The sequence below is a fragment of the Cheilinus undulatus genome, linkage group 13 (genome assembly GCF_018320785.1).
Source record: "Cheilinus undulatus linkage group 13, ASM1832078v1, whole genome shotgun sequence".
Taxonomy (NCBI): domain Eukaryota; kingdom Metazoa; phylum Chordata; class Actinopteri; order Labriformes; family Labridae; genus Cheilinus; species Cheilinus undulatus.
The window spans coordinates 11,688,491-11,706,677 of record NC_054877.1 but is presented as its reverse complement, the minus strand read 5'-3'; the positions used below and the strand labels follow the sequence as shown (position 1 = coordinate 11,706,677).

Genomic DNA, 18,187 nt, shown 5'->3' with positions numbered 1-18,187 from the left:
TGGTGCTGACATATTGTTTGCCATTTGAGAATGGAATACTTAACATTCCCATTTAGGCTCATTTATGCTCCACAGTCTAGACTCTGGGGTATTTAGGTGGTTTGTGCTGTGGTCATACTGTTCATTTTGTAGATTGTAGTCATTTAAGAATTGCCAGTAGGCCAACACTGCTCGTACTAAGAAACAAGTTCTATGACTTTATAAGTCAGGGTTTTTAAAGAACCATCTTTATTGACTTAAATATAGTAGGACTTTGACTCTAATATAGCCAATCGCAATGAGTCATGCCATCATACCAGTGAATGGCATATCATTTTGTATAACATCACTGGCAGATGCAGGACCCCAAGCACATCTAGTATCTTCACTGGCAGGGTGGAACACCAATGTGCATGTGCAAATCATATGGCTCATTTATGCTGCCTTTATGTACAAAAATGGATCAATGTGCTTTCAAGCACTCCTTTAAGTTGGGATTAGAAGATGAATCTACTACACCTGCACTACCCCTATGTTTCTGCTCTGTCCATCCTCCGTCCAGCTTTTCTGTTGTAGAAGGTAAGCTGACATCACATATCTTTGTAGTAAACGGCGAAATGCTGCTGAGGACTCCAGCCTCTACAAAAAGGATGCTCACTACACCAACCAAGCCAAAAAAAAAAATTGGCCTATGAGTTGGAATTTTTATATTATATTCAATATAGTATGCTCATTGTATCCCACAATGCATTTAGAAAAGAAAGAAGTGCACAACCAATGCTCACCACTTAAGCAGTACGTACCACCATACACTGGGGGCAACACTTTTGCAAGTGCCTTTGGTTGGGCAGTTCTCATCCATTGAGGGTGACTGTGGCTCAGTAGATAGAGTCTGTTGTCTGCCGATCAGGCAGACCAGTTTGCTCCAACTGCTTTGTCAGTGTAAATGGGTATTGGTAAGTTTGAATGGGATTAGCTAATACTAAAGGCCAGTTCTCCACAGCAAACTCTGCCATCAGTGTGTGAATGTGTAAATGGGTAGATGTGATCTGCGGTGAAAAAGCACTTTGAGTAGTCAGGCGACAACCATTCCATTTACCACTAGGTATGACAAGTAGAGCATGAAACACAGGATAGTTTATCTTTGGTGGCAAATGTATTTTGATTCTGTTTTAACAAAGAATAGAGGATTTTAAATGGATCAGCTGTTTTAAAATTGTAGTGACAAGCATGATGCTATATTCTGTATGTTCAGATAATCAGGTTTTGGCATAGAAATACAGCACTGCGCAGGCCATGCTCTGGATATCCTTACATATAACCAATGCCGCCCATGAGGGGGGATAAAGGGAGCGCTTTCTGGAGCCCAGCCAAACTGAGAGGCCCATGGAGGTCAGCAAAATCATGGTCCACCATAAAGTTAAGCTGTGATAACCATAATTTTTATTTGACCTAAATAAAAACCGCTCTAATCAAAGCAACAAAAATTATATTTTTAAATTACATATATACAAAATATAATCATATTGCCTTTTTCAAAATTGAAACCCCTTTTCTTGAAACAGAACTACTTTTTTTGCTGGTGATGATAACAATGTGGACGGGCATATAGAACTAAACAATTTAAAACCTTGTATAAAGTCACACTTTATAGCTAAGCCATGATGTGAACAAATGTAAGGATGCCAGAATATAAAGCAGAAAAAACTGGGTCAACTTTAATAGAGAATATTTACTTAATTGTGAAAAGAGGCTTTGCCGTAGGAGGAAAAGTGGCAAAAATGGGTTAAAACGAGCAAAAAGAAGTGGCAAACATGGGCGAAAAGGGACGGGGTGAAAGTGGTGAAAACAGACAAAAAGCAGGTTTGAAATGGCAAAACAGTGGCAAGAATGGGCAAAAAGGGACACAAATTGGAAAAAAACTGTGGTAGAAAGAAATGAAATAGGGCAAAAAGAGGCTAAAAAGGTGAAATTGTCATAAAAGGCATAAAACAACAAAACTGGGTTAAATGTAGCAAAAAAAGAGACAAAAACCAGCAAAAATTGGTTGTAAGTGGCAATTAAGTTGCAAAACAGTGTCAAATTTGTTCAGAGGTGGCAAAAAAGAAGTAGCTCAAGTTGACAGAATCGTGCTGAAAAGGGTTTAAATATTTCACTGGTAAGTTTGACCCACATTTCAGGTCCAAAAGGAGGGAGCCAGCACGCTAGCAACAATGCTTCTGATTGGATCCAACACACATGCTTTGATGTCATCAGTAAATTACAAATGAGGAGAGCCTTTTCCCTGGGTTCTTCATGGGCACAGCCAATTTTGTGGGCAGCCCTGCGTAGATCTAGGGGGCATGTAAAAATAATGTGGCAATAAAAAATGAAGTCTGCACCTTTATGACAGAGTAAGGGGTGGATGTGGGGAGTAAGCATGGCCTAGGGGACTGTCCAGGTGACACCTCCACCACCCTGTTGCACGAGGTTCTATTACCAAACCCTGGCTTGTGTTGCTGCGTGTTTGAACTCTGACAGCATTGACACCTGTGCTGGTGCTCAGTGAGTAGTCATGTCTAACAGTATGTGTGGTTTTGTTTTTCCTAAATAATGTGAACACTACAGAAAAGGGAGTGATGAGTGGGTGTTTGGTTTGTGACACAGCCTGTGAGACTGTGTCACAGTCTCAGATGTTGAGGAAGAAGAGTTGCTCTGTTTAGGCTTTCCCCACTCTCTCAGCTGTTGCTAAGCACTGGGTGTGTGTGGTGTGTTACAGTCACTATAAAATGTGAAAGCACAACTTGATCGCATATTTTGGGAACAGTTGGTTGATGAATAAGAGACTCAGTCATTCAGAACTGCCGTGCGGTTACGTCAGCAGACCCTCCTTGTACTAATAACACTGGTCATTCACAAATAGACGTGACCCTGCTGTGACTTATTACCAAAATATGCACTGAGGCCTGAGCTGAGCATACATGGTGAATATATAGGCATGTAATAATTGTCATTTTGATGTCAGACTGTGTTATCTTCTTAAATTTCCCCTCATTCATCACTCCTCTGCATTTCAGCTATGATAAGAACCAGCCCCCGTTTATTTTCCCCCTACAGAGAGCCCATAAATTACAGCCTGATCAATGGTGGGCCTCATTCAGGAAGCAAGAGAGGAGGCACAGATGATACGAGAGATACAGGTTATTAAAGAGCAGGGGGAAGAAGCTGGGGGGGAGTTTGAAGTTAACCAGTCGGGTGAGGCCCCTGAGCCATTACAGCAGGTTAATTACACCTCAGTTGAAGTGTTAAAGAGTCCAGTAACCTGCGCTTTGTGCAGTTTATTGAAGCCAGGTGTGGTAAATAAATCAACTAGGTATGTGGGCTCAGGAGTAATTTGACTCACTCTACATTTTGGAGGAGATTTTGAAGCTTTCTTTGACTTTATGTTGTGCAATGTGTGGGTGTTTTAGCTCTACTACAGCGGTAAAGCACAGTCCTGTTTAAATATACCCAAGCTCTCCATGGAGCTGGGAAATGTAAGGAGTTTTAGAGATGTATATGCATATATTCAAATAAGATGAGGGATAAGATTGTATTGTTCATAGATATATATAAAAATATGATGCATATGACTACTCAAAGTGCTTTTAACATCACAGGTCACACCATTCATGCCTATTCACTCAATATTCACACAATGAAGGCGAGACCTGCTATATAGAGGGGCCATCCGTGTTGACTAATCCCAGACACATTCATACACCACTGATGTAGCAGAGGGAGAAATTTGGGCATAAATGTCCAAGGAAACAAAGACTTAGGACTGTATAAATTGGGGTTATAACTCCAAAAGTTCCAGTTGAGAGACAACCAACTCTACCCACTGAGTCAGTCATCCTACAGAGGGTTTATGCCAACTAGAAGATTGCACTTGCTGACCAGGGGAACTATAGTAGTGGGTCAAGAATTGGGGCTGTGGTGTTTTCTGTGGTAGAAATGTTATAATCAGTGTATGCACATGACCTTTGACCTGTTGCTTCCAAAATCAAATTTGTTTAGTCTCGGGTCACAGTGGACATTAGTGCAAAAAGTTTGATGAACTTTTGATGAAAATCCGTCAATGCGTTCTTGAGATATCTTATTTTACCTGAATGGGTAGCAGTTGCAGCATCATGCTGTGGGGATGCTTCTCAGCAGCTGGCCCTGAAAGGCTGGTAAAGGTAGAGGGTAAATGAATATAGGAAAATGCTGAAGGACAATCTTATTCAGTATGTAAGAGAACTACAGCTTGGAAGAAGATTTATATTCCACCAAAACAATGACCTGAATCATACAGCGCAAGCTACAAAGAAATGGTTTAAAAACAACAAGGTGAATGTTCTGGAGTGGCCGAGTCAAAGCCTCAATCCGATAGAACATTTGTGACTGGACCTGAAAAGGGATGTTCATGCCTGATTCCCTTGCAAACTGTCAGAGCTTGAGAAGCTTTGCAAAGAAGAATGGAGTAAAATTGCAGTCTAGATGTGTCCAGATGTGACAGTGCTGTGAATGCAACCAAAGGTGCATCTACTAAATATTGACTTGAAAGGGGGTGAGTATTCATGCAGTAGTTTATTTTACATTACATATTTCTATTAATTTGACATTACTTATTAGGATTCACTTTGACATCAAGGAAGTTAACTTGTAATTTTGTCTTTGACAAAAAGGCCAAACTATATTGACACGTTTCATTTATAAAATCAATAAAAGGATAAAACCTTTAAAGGGTTGAATCCTTCTTATAGGCTCTGTGAGGTAAGCAGGTCGTGCGAAGGTGTATGAGTAAAAAGCAGCAGAATTAAGTGCTTACAATGTGTCACTGTTATGACTGTTACTGCAGACTCATTGACAGATTTCTCATAAAGTCAGATGTTACTGTTTACTGCATTGTCTAAGAGCAGTGTGATCTGGTCTGTGGAGGAGTTGACAGCAATGGCTAAATAAAGTTTGGACCGTCTTGTTCATGCAGTGTTGATGTTTTCTTTATATTTATATAGTTTCAGCACAACTAATAATCCTCTGTTACATTATAATTTCTTTTTATTTTACTCAGAACTCAGGTTTGAAGGAGTGATCAGAGGTGTACCACAGAAAACAAAGTGGGCAACCAGTAGCTCTGTGTGCAACATCTTTGTGCTTTACTTAGAGAGTCCTGGAAAGTTGGAAAGTTATGAAATTACAGTGAATTCACATTCACACATCCCTGCTTTGTAGGGTGCAACCAAACCGCTGGGCTATCTGTGCCCCAGTAATTTAGATTTGATCTTTGGATTTAGGAGCAGGCCTGTCCATGGAGTTGGCTGGGCCCCTAAAAACTCAGAGAATGGGCTCTACCCAGTTGTCATGTATTGATGATGTCAGTGCATGTGTGTTGGATCAGTAGTATTAGCACTAACACCCTGGTTAACAGTTCATTCATTTTGGAGTTGAAAAGGGTGTCAAGCTATTACTGGGTTCTGATGTTCGACTAACATATTCATCCCACTTTTAGACCCCTTTCCATCACTGTTTCTGTCTGTTTTTGCCTGTTTTTCATATTTTTGCCTCTGTAATCCATTCTTGCCACTATTCAATCCTTTAAGGCACTTTTTTGCCGCTTTTCACAATTTTTTCCCATCCATATTTAACCCTTTTTCACTTTTCTTAGCCCATGTTTGCTGCCATTATCCAATTCTTTGCCTCTTATAACCCACTGTTGCTGCTTTTTGCCTATTTTTGCCACATTTAATCCTTTTTAGGCACTTTTTAACTGCTTTTCACCATTTTCTGCCAACCATGTTTGCCCCCTTTGGCCTTTCTTAGACCATTTTTGCCACTGTAATGCCATTTTCCTCTTTTTTTAAGCCATTTTTTGTCCTTATTCAACTGCTTTCCACCAAATTTTTCCCACCTATATTTACCCCCCTCCACTTTTTTAGCCTATTTTTGCCACTGTTATTCCATTTTTGCCCTTTAACCCATTTTTTTGCAACTGTTTTGACTTTTTATGGCATGTATCCCACGTGTGCCTTTTTTTAACTACATTTAACCATTTTTCCCACCCATGTTTAACCCTTTTTGCCTTTTCTTGGCCCATTTTTGCCGATTTTATCCCATTGTTGCACATTTTAACCCACTGTTGCCACATTTGTTTTGAATTCTTTTAAGGCACTTTTTAACTGTTTTTCCATCATTTTCTCCTACCAATGTTTGCCTCTTTTTGCCTTTCTAAGCCCATTTTTGCCACTGTAATGCCATTTTTTCTCTCTTTTTCAGCCATTTTTGCCCCTAATCAACTGCTTTCCACCAAATTTTCCCCACCTATATTCACCCCTTTTTGCCCTTCTTAGCCCATTTTTTGCAGCTGTTCCGTTATTGTCTTTTAACCCTTTTTACCCCAACAATCCTCATTTGCCACTTTTTACTGCTTTCCACAATTTTCCCCTGCCTATTATTGCCCCTTCTTGTCTTTTCTTAGCCCATATTTGCTGCTGTTGTGCCATTTTGTCCCTTTTAACCCATTTTTTGCCATGCTGTGACCAATTTTTACCACTTTTTCCACCAGTTTTTGAAAGCTGCCATTTATCCCATCTTATAGCTGGCCTTGTTAAAGAGATTTTTGGACACTTCAGTATTGGCCACCGTTTTTAGGAGTTTTTCTGCAGTTTTTGATGTATAAAAATGAAAAAAAATGGCCCAAAATTGTGTGTTTAGACTTCTACTGATGTTGCTTTGGTAGAAAACCGTTGTCAATATGATTTGATCTTTACAAGAATCACATCAAAGTTTATAATTATGGTTTTGTGACAAGGAATTGTTTTGGGGGGTTTTTTTACAGAAAAATATCATATAATTGTTGGTCATGCCTTGGTTCCCCTGCTGTTGACTATCAGTTTGTATCAGTGGATTGCACACAGCCACAAAAGAAACTGCTGAAAGTCGGAGAGGAAACCGACGTGCGGCTCTGCAAACCACTCTCTCCGTTGAGGTAGCACACTTCACACATGATGAGCTGAATATTTTGCATTGCAGACCCACCTGGTTAAACCACACTACAAACACCAGTTCCTGTCAGCAGGCTAAGAGTGAAAGAGGGACACATCAGAACCTGAATGCAACGCGTGCCAAATGGTCGGTACGCACCGGATCTCGTTTGTTTGTCAACCACAGAGTGTTATCTTCTCTGTCTTTATGGAACCAAACCCAAAAATCTAAATTACTCAGCTGTAGATACACCCTCAGCACCTGAACACTCCCTCCAACTGTTCTAACTGTCCAAAGTAGAAATACATTGATTTAGTACGGGTTACACCCATAAATCACTACACCAGCTGTGTTTTTCTCAATCTGAAACCAACATTTAAAGGATGATATTTCTCACAATCTCACTATTTAACTGCTGTTTTCCTGAGTCATCAATAAGGAAACTACACGAGACAGTATCTGTCAGCATCTTTCTCACCCCTCACCCCCCTTAGAAAGCAGGGTGTTTTATGACAGTTTAACTCTGGGTTAATGTCCCTGAGCTCCTTTGAGATAGCATCTAAAATGTGCCGGAGAACCTGTCTGACCTCTGAGCGCCAGGGTCTGATGAGTTATTGACTAAGAGAGTGTCGGACGGCTTTAAGGCAGACCCCTGGCTCATCCTGGCCTTGAGACAAGGAAGGGAAAAGTCATCACCTGCGTGGATTTGTTCTTACTAAAACCTGCAACATGACATATTTTAAAAAGACTTTCTTCAAATAAAGGTCTTGTTAATTTGACTGTTTCACCACAAGGCATGGTAGAAATCTGCCTAGGGCTCCATGCCCCAAGGAGCCTTGAAATATACCATAAAATCTGGACTATAAGTCCCACAAGCAGAGTCCCCAAAGGGGTAAAAAGGTTTAAACTGTCATCTTTCCATTTTGCTCAGCAATGTCCACAATGTGCAGTTCCTGTGCAGCTGTGTGGCTCTTTCAGTTTTTGCCTTATGGAGTTTGTGCATCTTTGAGCTATAATAGATTAATTCGGCTCTCAGCCTTTGGTGATTGTTGTGGCAGACTTAAAGATAACTGCCCTCCACTGCCGGTCACTTGTCCATAACTGAGGATTATTTTCAACCGAACCAGCACTCCATATTCAAACCATATCCTGCTTTCTTTAAATGCATGGTGAAAGCCTAAAAGAGAGAAAAGTGGTTAAAAAGTGGCCGCCTATTATGTTCTAGCATGACTAAACTCATTTAAAAGCCATATTATTGCAGCTGTGGCAAAGCTTTAACATGAGAGTCATCACCTGAATCAGCAGCTCCCCTCAGCTTTATGAAGCTTTTCTGCAAGTTTCAGATCATTATTTAGATGCCGTTAGATTTTTCCTGTTTCTGTTCACACCTTGTTCTCTTGCTGCTGCAGCAGACTGCTGTTTTCTGCTTTTACCACTGGCCCAGCATCAAACACAAGTACATGGGATGTATTTCACATTTTCTTTGGTAGAAACCTTCCTCTACAAAATGTTTTGTCAGGACTTTACAAAAAAAAAAGAAAAAAAATCTCGTAAAATGATTAGACAAAAGTTCTATTTGTCACATTCATAATGGGGCAATTAGAGCAACAAGACAAAATGAGGTTGTAGGCAGTGTTAATTTAGTCGACTAAAACTATGACTAAAAATGTTTGTCAACAGCCTTTTCTTTCATGACAAAAACTAGACTAAGACTAATAATAATAGATCTTTGATGACTAAAACTGGAAAAAAGTAAGTCTAGTTTCCATCAAGATGACTAAAACTACACTAAAATGTAGTGTAGTTTTCATCGGACATTCAATATTCATGATATTTCTCCTCTGTGGGTAAATCTGTAAAAAAAAAAAACAATACATCTGTATCTATTCTGCCTCTCAGCTGTAGAAAGCAGGGACCCCCGGTCTGGTAGAGTGCCTAGAGCACACTACCATGACTTGGTACCAGATTTAGGCAAGAAAATAAATGCTCTGACCAAAAGTTAAGACTAAAATGTGAGAACTTTTTATGGACTAAAACTAGACTAAAATGTTTTTGAGTTTTCATAGACTAAAACTAGACTAAAGTGTGACTAAAACTAAAAGACATGCAGTCAAATGACTAAGACTAAAACTAAAATTAAAAATAGCTGTCAAAATTAACACCGGCTCCAGGCATGCACATTCCAGTAAGTAATGTGGGATCAGCAGGAAGGTGGTGTTGTGGTTTACCAGTGGTGTGTCTTGTTGTTGGATAAAACTCATGCTGAAATCAGTAGAGCAAAAACATCTTCCCTGCCAAGAAGAGCTTACAGTGTGGTTCTTTGCTCATGTTTTAATAAAGAAATGCAATCCAGATCTGATCAAAACTGCCAAAGCGGGGCACACACAAGGATTTTCTAAATCTTAAGAGAGTTTTTATCTGTTAGAGACCCCACACATGAAGATAAAAAATCAGGCATTGAACAGTTTTGATAGTACTGTGTGCGGTGTGCTCCGATAATCTCAAAACAGCACACCACACACATCATGATTCTGTCCCACCACCGATCTAGAATCTCGTCCTCCAAGCCAGAAATCTCGCGTGATCACACGTGATCTAACAAAAAAGAAGAAGAAACATAGCAACAACCGGACAAAACAACACGCAACATGGAAGAGGACATACAAGAAGAGGGAATGATGGTGTTCTTGGGACGATTTTGAATGGAAAATCCCGAACTGAAAAAGGAAAAGCCTGTGGAGAAAATCCTGGAGACAGTGCGAACACTGACTTTTTTTCTACTGGGCAAGCTAGGGATGAGTTGTTGTCAAATGATGCTAATGTCTGGTGTTATTAGCCTAGTAACACTAAAGCCTACACGTAGCTTAGCTAAATAAATCTAAATGATGCTTCAGCAGGTCAGCCATGCTTGTTTTTATTTACGCCTCCTTCCTTGTTCCTCAGTCAGCTCGGTTCTTGATTGGCTACATTCCGTTCCATGTCACAATTCGTGAGGTTTCACAAACCACTTCTAAAAATACACCGACTTACAGCCAATCACAATGTGCCACGTCATCATACCAGCATAAAGCCAATTATATTACAGCGTCACTGATACAGGACCCCGTAAAGATCTGGTACCTGCGCTAGCTTCAGCTGTCACGGTGTTGATTTTTAATGTCTTGTGTTTCTGAGTTAGATTTGTTTCCTGTTTTATTGTCTTGCAGGCATTCTCCCCTCCTTGTGTTCCTTGTGTGTTTCTATGTTTTTATGCTGTCATTTAACCCTCTTGTTTTCCAATTTTCTCTGTGTTTCTAGTATTTAATGGGTTCTTTTGTCATCTTTCTCTCACAGTGTTGTGAGTTTCTTGAATTTCTTTTTTAGTGTTGTAATCCTCGTCTGTCATGTTTCATACGTTTTACTTCCTTGTGTTTCCCTCCACTGTGATTGTGTAGTAAGTACATTTTTTTGTTATTTTTGTCACTTTGACTTTTGTTATATAAACACACGTGTCTTACTTTTGCAGTTGGGTCCTTTTCCTCTGTTTTAACCTTTAACTTTATGTTGTATATTACCATTGTCTTCCCCCATGACATCAGTCCATGGCTGATCAGTTGTAGGAGGACTCCACCCCACTATTTCACCACTAAATATCCCATCTTCAACCAGCAATGTGTAAAGGGCTAAAAACAACAACTAGATAGTGAATATATTGCTACTTTTACCAAATAAATACACTTATATTTCCATCTGGAGTTAATTGAGATTAAAAAAAAAAATGACTTAAAAGAAAATATACTCAGACCTTAAGATACAGGTGACCAAATTACGTCTAGCAAGAATGTTTTTATTGTGTCATTCCATCTAGATTTTATATATAAAGATAAAAACCCTGAAATAAGGTATTTGGTAGCAGAAGCAGGAGATATCTGCAAACCATCCCTTTAAAAAAAAATTACGAATCAACAACTGACAACCTTCAATGCCCTACCTTGGGACTGAGAAGCTTGTCACGTTCACCTCTGCCTTTACTCACACTGACAAATCCAGACCTTTTGACCCCTAGTCATGACACAAGAGCTGAGAACAGCCTCCCACCTATTTCCATACACAGTGACCTTTACTCACTCTTTACGTCCATTCATTTCACCATTTCACTCATACTCACTAATTTCCCCAGAACCTCACCGATAAGCTCATAACAGTTTGTGAGGAAATGGCGTCAAGCTTTGGCCTCACGTGTTTTCAATGTCATCCATTTAAGAAAACACAACACCATTCACGAGTACAGGATCAATATCCACTCTCTGAAAGACTGTGGTTCTGTGAAAACAGACGAGTGCACTCAAGGAATAGTAACCAGGTGTAGGAGAGGAAATACCTGGTGCATTCCTTGCTGGAGGAATGTTTTTATTAGCCTTTTTACAAATGTCGCCATTTCGAGGTGTGTACACTATAAAGTGCACTGCAGGCTGGATCACTCCATCAAGCGGAGCGTGGCTTCAATGGGGAACCTGTGTCGAGGCCGGGGTTATGCTATTTGAACAGCTGGCACAGTTTAGTTCGGCATGTTCAAATGCGCGCAGGTCTGAGGCTGTTGTACCACACAGAGGAGAAAAACACAGGCCTCCTCCAGCTTTCAGCAGGATAGACTCTGCTTTGTACAGTGTCATCTTTCTGAAAGTGAAACAGTTGAGTTAACCTGCTGACATTAGAAGAATCACAAATCAGAGCAAAAGAAAAGGCTTTAAAATGACTTAAACTCTTATCTGAACAAAACTAGTTAGATTACAAGTTTTAAAAAGGAGAAGTTACGCATTTTTGAAGCACAGTTGTTCACTTTTTTCCAAAAAGGCACAGCAGGATATCTGAGTATTTGGCATCATCCATTAACTAAAGTTAGCATGGAGGCACCCAGTCTAACTGCTTCAAAACTAAATATCTTCCAATGTATTCTTTGATCTTAGAAAAACAAAAAACATCTACTGGGCATCTTCACATTTCAATCCCAAGATCTTGGGTCCATACTTAATTTCTTCAAAAGCATAAGATGGGATAGAAACACATTTTTAGCAAAGGATAGGGGCTGCTAGCTAGAGCTAGCTTAACCTCTACTGTTTACACTCAGCACTAATAAGTTAGTGGTTTCCAGGATAAAACAGTATATTAACCTAAGTTGTTAAGGAAACAGAACTACAACATTGTAGGTCACTGTCTTATTTTTCTTTCCAGAAGGTTAGATGAGAAGGTTAGCACCTCTAAGCCTACTCAGTTTTTTTTTGCCCTAAACTTCGTAGCATTAATTTAGCGAAAAGTTTCAGGAAACAGCTAGCCTGGAAGAGTAAACAGAAAATTAAATAATTTTCAATGCTGTTTATTTCCTGTTTGTTTTACAGTTTTTCTCAGTCGCTTTGGTACATTTCTCAGATCAGAATTGAAATTCTCGAAACTACTTGTTCAGTCTTCACATCATTGTGTCACTTTTACACATCAAAAAAGCAGCTCCTCATTTCTTTGAACAAGTTGCAAATGCTTTGGTACATCTATGTACCAATTCTCTGCCGTTTCCTACATTATCAGTTGCTTATGTCATGTTGAACAAAATGTATTATAATGGGTCTCTGCTGAATAGTCTCACCTCCCACAACATTTGGGCATTAGTTCATCTCATAAGTCTTTACATGCAAAATAGTTGAACATGGTGTCATGATATGTCAAGCGTATTTCTATACATTTCCATTAGACTTTTTTTCCTAAGTCTGTCCTGAATTGGTAAATTGCTCCCAGGTGAATCTTGACTTTCTCTAACAAAGGGAAATGTGTGAAGCATTAGATCAACCAATGATCAAGGAATTTGACTGAGGAGAATTTGATGATTGAGGAATTTTCTCTGCATGGAGATGGAAAGAATATGATCGCCAGCCACATACACAGATGACCCTTCTGGCTGCCATGGGTGCAGCGTGTGATGACGTCACAGCAGATACCTGCAGAGGCTGGATAAGACACTCTAAAAGATTCCTTCCACGCTGCATCGCAGGAGAAGATATTTGTTGTGATGTGGATGAGAATTTGTGGCCCAACAGACAGGAACGTCAGGGGGTGAAGGAAGACTGCACTGTAATTCCTACAGGAGTACATGTACAGTTTTCTCTAAGAAGATTGTCCTATGTTCACATTTCTACTTTTGTTTTTTGGGGTTTTTTTCTTTGTGCTATGCAGTGCTGTCTTTTCCTTTCTGTATCGCAATGACAGTCTGTCAACAAATTACAGTACAAACAGTAAAAGCGTAAATGTGAATCTTTCCAGTCTCTTGCAATCAATCTCCCACATACACTGAGGTGTAACTTACAATTTACAATAAGTGTCATCAAAACTTTAGCCCTAGTTTACATCAGAACATCCCCTCCAGAATACACTGTTATACTGACTAAGCAATACATGACTAGGCAATCTGACTGTCTTATCTGTAAACAATGACACAAGCACTTGTCATTCTGACATGTTCTTTGGCACAGATATTTACTTTTGAGAGATGAACTAAGGATTTTGAGCAAGAGGCTGGCTTTTGCAGATAATCCATGGTGTTTTGCTATTTGTACGAATTGTTTTGAGAAATGCAATTACTGTTTTGCAAATGTCGAGGATGATTCAAGAAATGTACCAAAGCGGCGGAGTAAAACTGTATTACTAATCATAACAGTATATTTAAAAAGTAGAAAAGCTAGCTTGAAATTTGACATCTTGGCTTCCTGTTTCTTTTTCTTTGTGCTTTTCCACAATGTGGTTTGAGTTCAACTCTACTTGGTGGTTCTGTGTTTGTTTTTGTTTGTTTCTCATCACTTTTGGCAAACTAAGCATGATAAGCGAAAATTAAAATGTGACATGAGGAGACTTGGTTTGTCGGTAAATTGAGTACTTGTTTAGGTATATTGTATTACAGTACACTTAAATGCCTTTGTCTTGATTGAAATGTGCTGCTGTTACTAATAACACATTAACTAGCTAAAGGATGCTAACATTAGCTAGGACATTTGCATGCTAACAGTGCAACATCTGTTACATTACCAAAATGGCAATCATTTAGGGTACAAAGCATCCATCGTTACACACTCACCTCTGAATGTTTTAAATGGAAAATAAAGTGACTGGTTCAAAAAGCAAGTAGATTCAAGCCAAGCCAAGCCAGTACCACAGGTAGAAATGGCCCATAAGTCTACACAAGTCTACCCTGAAAACAAAGCAGTGGTATTGGTCTTTATAATCTAAGAAAGCAAATGAGAGTATCAAACTAGAGTTCTACTTATGAAGTTAGAAGAAAAAAAGCCCTTCCAATTGGGAAATGTTCTGTATTTCATAAGTATCCCTGAGCCATGGCCTGCACCTTGAATCATCGTGTGACCAAAGACAAGTCTGAAACGTTCCAGTCTTTCTCGTAGCAGCCCACTTCTAGATCCCGAGAGCCTGTCTATTCTCATTTATCAAATAGAAAGCACCTTTCTTAGCACTTTGGAGGGAAAAAACAACATTTTCATAGCCAGTGAAGCCATGTGTGTGTGGTATGACGAGTGGGACCGGTATGATTCCTGGTGTTAACAGCTAATAAATTGAGGCCCATCCCCCCGGTGCTCTTCTGGCTCAATTATATCCACATGTAGCCATTATTCCTGCCATGTTAGCCCGAGTGAGCTGCATATTTTTAAAAGGTGGGTTTCCATAACACTTGCTGAAAGCTACATTGGTTGTCGAGACACATGTTTGGGTTCTGTTGAAGCCAGACGCTGGCTGTTTTAAAGCAGAGGTACTGTGGAGCACAGCAGGGGCTGGTATGAACCCTTTGTTTTCCAAATGCTCACCTTTTTTATTTGTGTAGAAGCAGGTTTATGACCTGGAGAATTTCTCCACAGAATTGTACCTATCAGTAACAGACTGTCCGTAAGTTTCCTCCAGTCCTAACATTGACACAACAATACAGCAAGAAATAGCCTACCTTGAAAAGGACGATAAAACGTTTTTATTGTTTCTGAAAGATGATAAGCAGGGAAGTGCTTGCATCCATCTATCCTCATGAATAAAAAGATAAAGGGACATTATTTGTGTTTGTGTCCACCTAGCTAAGTTAAGTGGGCCAGTACAACATGTAGCCAGAAATAAGTCTCTTGTAACATAAAAGCTGAACTTGGTTGTCATTTTTGCAGTTTTATAGTTTGTTTACTGTATGACAATTTACTTAAATGTGTTTTATATTGGCTAAGTCTATCGCCTGATATCATGTAACAACGGCCGCTAGCTTTTAGCCCACATAGCTAAAACCAAATCTGGCTAATACAACAATGCTGCTAAAAACATCAGTCCTTCTAACATTTGTGAATCTAAACTTTATTTTCATTTTTTTAGTTTGTAGTGTATTTGAACTGCATCAGAATTAACAAAAGTGTTTCACATATATCAAATCTGTTTGTATAAAATAGTAATAGTGTTTGCTAGCTAGAGCAGACAAAACTTAGCTAACACTGAATAGACTTGTTTAACTATCTTGCTACACATCCTACCTTTGGTAAATGTACAAAAGCTTAACTTCATGGACTATTCCAGTTTTTGGTGCTCTTTAACAGTGAAACTACAATGGAAAGAGTTCCTGTTTTCCATACTCAGTGGAGCTAGAGCATTATTACATGTATGTAAGAAAGAAATTAATCCTGTTTCTTTACAACGTGCTAGTAAAACTGCCAGTTTCCAGTCCCCTCACGTTGTCTGCTTGTTTGTGTTCAAGACAACATGGCGACTAAAACCAAGCAGATTATGATGGAGCTAATGAACACTGTGAGCAGTTGATTAAACTGTTTTATTGTAAAGCGAAAGATAAAAAGAGGAGATATTAAGGGATGCTAAATAAGATAGGCAGAAGAGGGGGTATTTTTCATGCCTGTTCTGAAAACAAGAGACAAGGACGAGGAGATGCACTTCTGATATTTATGTATATAGCAAGCAGATTTGACTAATTGTTAACATCTACAGACATAGAGCAAAGTAAAATCCTATTGAATTTCTCCGTAACAAATTTGATTATTAGCAATTATATATAAACTATATAGATAGACTTAACATGTCTGAGTTTGAGACTCAGCCGTTTATAAATCTTTATATCCATTAATATAAGTAAAATACTCCATAAAAGTTGTTTTTTGGTGTATCTTTACATAATTAATGACAAAAACACTATAAAATACTCTTTGTCTGATGCCAGAACTGTAAAGAGTTAAATTTGCGCCTCTTTAGTTACCATCTTGTATTCTTCTACAGCTTAACAATGTAAACAACCAGGCAGTGTCATTCAACACGTTATTCAAATGAGCTCAGCACAATTAGTGAGAATCCTCTGTGGGTTACTGGCAGCTCTGTTTGGTGACAGTTATCTTTAACAGTGAAACTCAACTGATCTTTGGTTATGCTAATTCACAGAAACCTGGCTGAATGCTGTGCTTCAGGTAAAAAATTCCGGCCTGTCTGCCCTGTCCGTGTGCTGTTATTTTAACAAATGTTTGAGGTTTTCTGAAATTGGAGTGGGACAAGAGCCAGCGCTTTGAACGTCAAGCTGATGGCGCGTGCCAAACTTTTCTGCTGAACATTTCTCTCCCCACCTTGTCCCGCTCCCCCCTTCTTTTTCCAACAGGGGGGTTGGAGAGCCTCAATGCTATCTTTCTTTGATTCTGTTTGAATCTGGCCGCATGTGAGCAGGAAAAGGAGCCAAACGTGCTTCCTGAGTGGTCGAGGGGGGGGGGGCGACTCTGTAATAAGCAAAGGGGTGGGAGTTTAAAAATAACTGGGGTATATAAGCATGGAGCAGGATCCCACTCACTCTCAAACTCTCCTCGACTCGGGCTCGGGCAGGACGTCCCGTGCAGGCCCGCCACTACTTCTCACACTCACACACTTTTTCCATGGACGTTAGTGGAGTGTGCCACATGAGGCAGAGCTGATGTGTCCAAAATCCTCACCACAGTGACGAAACACTCTCAGGCCTGACACAGACATAATGCACACTTGTTTTCATGACAGCGGCTTAAATATTTATTAATGACAACACCAGTTTCATCATGGAGAAAATGAGACACCAATGTTTATGAAAGGCCAAGTAATCCAACCTCTGTGCTGGGTTTTGGCAGGAAAAGTAAGAAAATAGGAAAATCTCAGGAGATTCACTGTAATTTTTTGACTTGTAAGCTTGTAAGTGGTTCTCTAATTTGAATAAAATATAGTCATATGAGCTCTTCTTACTTTCTTTGGCTTATTTTCATTGTCCTATTATCTTATTACTTTAATGCCTCCATGCTGGTGATAGCTAAGGTCAGAGGCATTATGTTTCTGATTGTCAAGCCCTTTTTTTGTGAACACGACACCTCAAAAACACTTTGAGTGATTTTCTTTAAAGTTTACACAAACATCCACTCCGACTCAAGGATGAACTGACTAGATTTTGAACTTTTAGAGTTCACATTCTGTATGAGATTTCTATGAAATGAACTACCACAGAAACCACCCCTGCCCTTCTTCTTTAGGACTTTCTCTCTCTGGCAATTGTATATCTTGAAGAGGCAGTTTATATCCAGGTGGCTGTTCCAGATCTAGCCTCAGGCCTCTTTGGAAAGTGCCCTCTTGGTTCTGTTTTAGGTGGGTTGTGATTAGTACCTTAAAATTCAAAATATAAGTCTTTTTTTTTTTTTTTTTTAAAGAGAAAAATAATCTGACATCCATTGCATGGACATATTTCACATTCATCAGGGAAATTTCCCATTTTTGTTTCAAATACATGGACCAGACATGGCCATCGAACAGGCCGGGTGGATCTGGCACCTTGTACTTCCTAGAGCACCTCGTCTTCTTTTTTTTTTTTTTTTTTTTGCATTCTTCGTATGGGATGGAAATAAAGTAACGTTGATTTAGCACGTCGATCAAAGGTTGGTAATTGTAAAGCAGAAAGCCTTCTACAATAAGGATGTGAGTCTCCCCCCTCCTCAGTGTCAGACTTTGGGATGATCTCAGTGTCCAGGGTGTTTTTAACACCATGAGATTTCTCAAACTTCACCAGGTTCTCCAACCACGCATAGATCGTACTCTTCATGGCATCCATGTCAAGAGCAGTGATGACATCATACTGCTTAAAGCCATCTTTACCAACTTCAATCTGATCATGGGGCTTGAAGAAGTCATCCTGATGGACCACACAACAATTTGGCAGGTTTTT

General features: G+C 39.5%; 1 pseudogene; it reads right to left on the bottom strand.

The window, feature by feature from the left end:
- LOC121519898 overlaps window positions 1-18,187 on the bottom strand; it is a 31,686-nt pseudogene extending 13,499 nt beyond the window's left edge.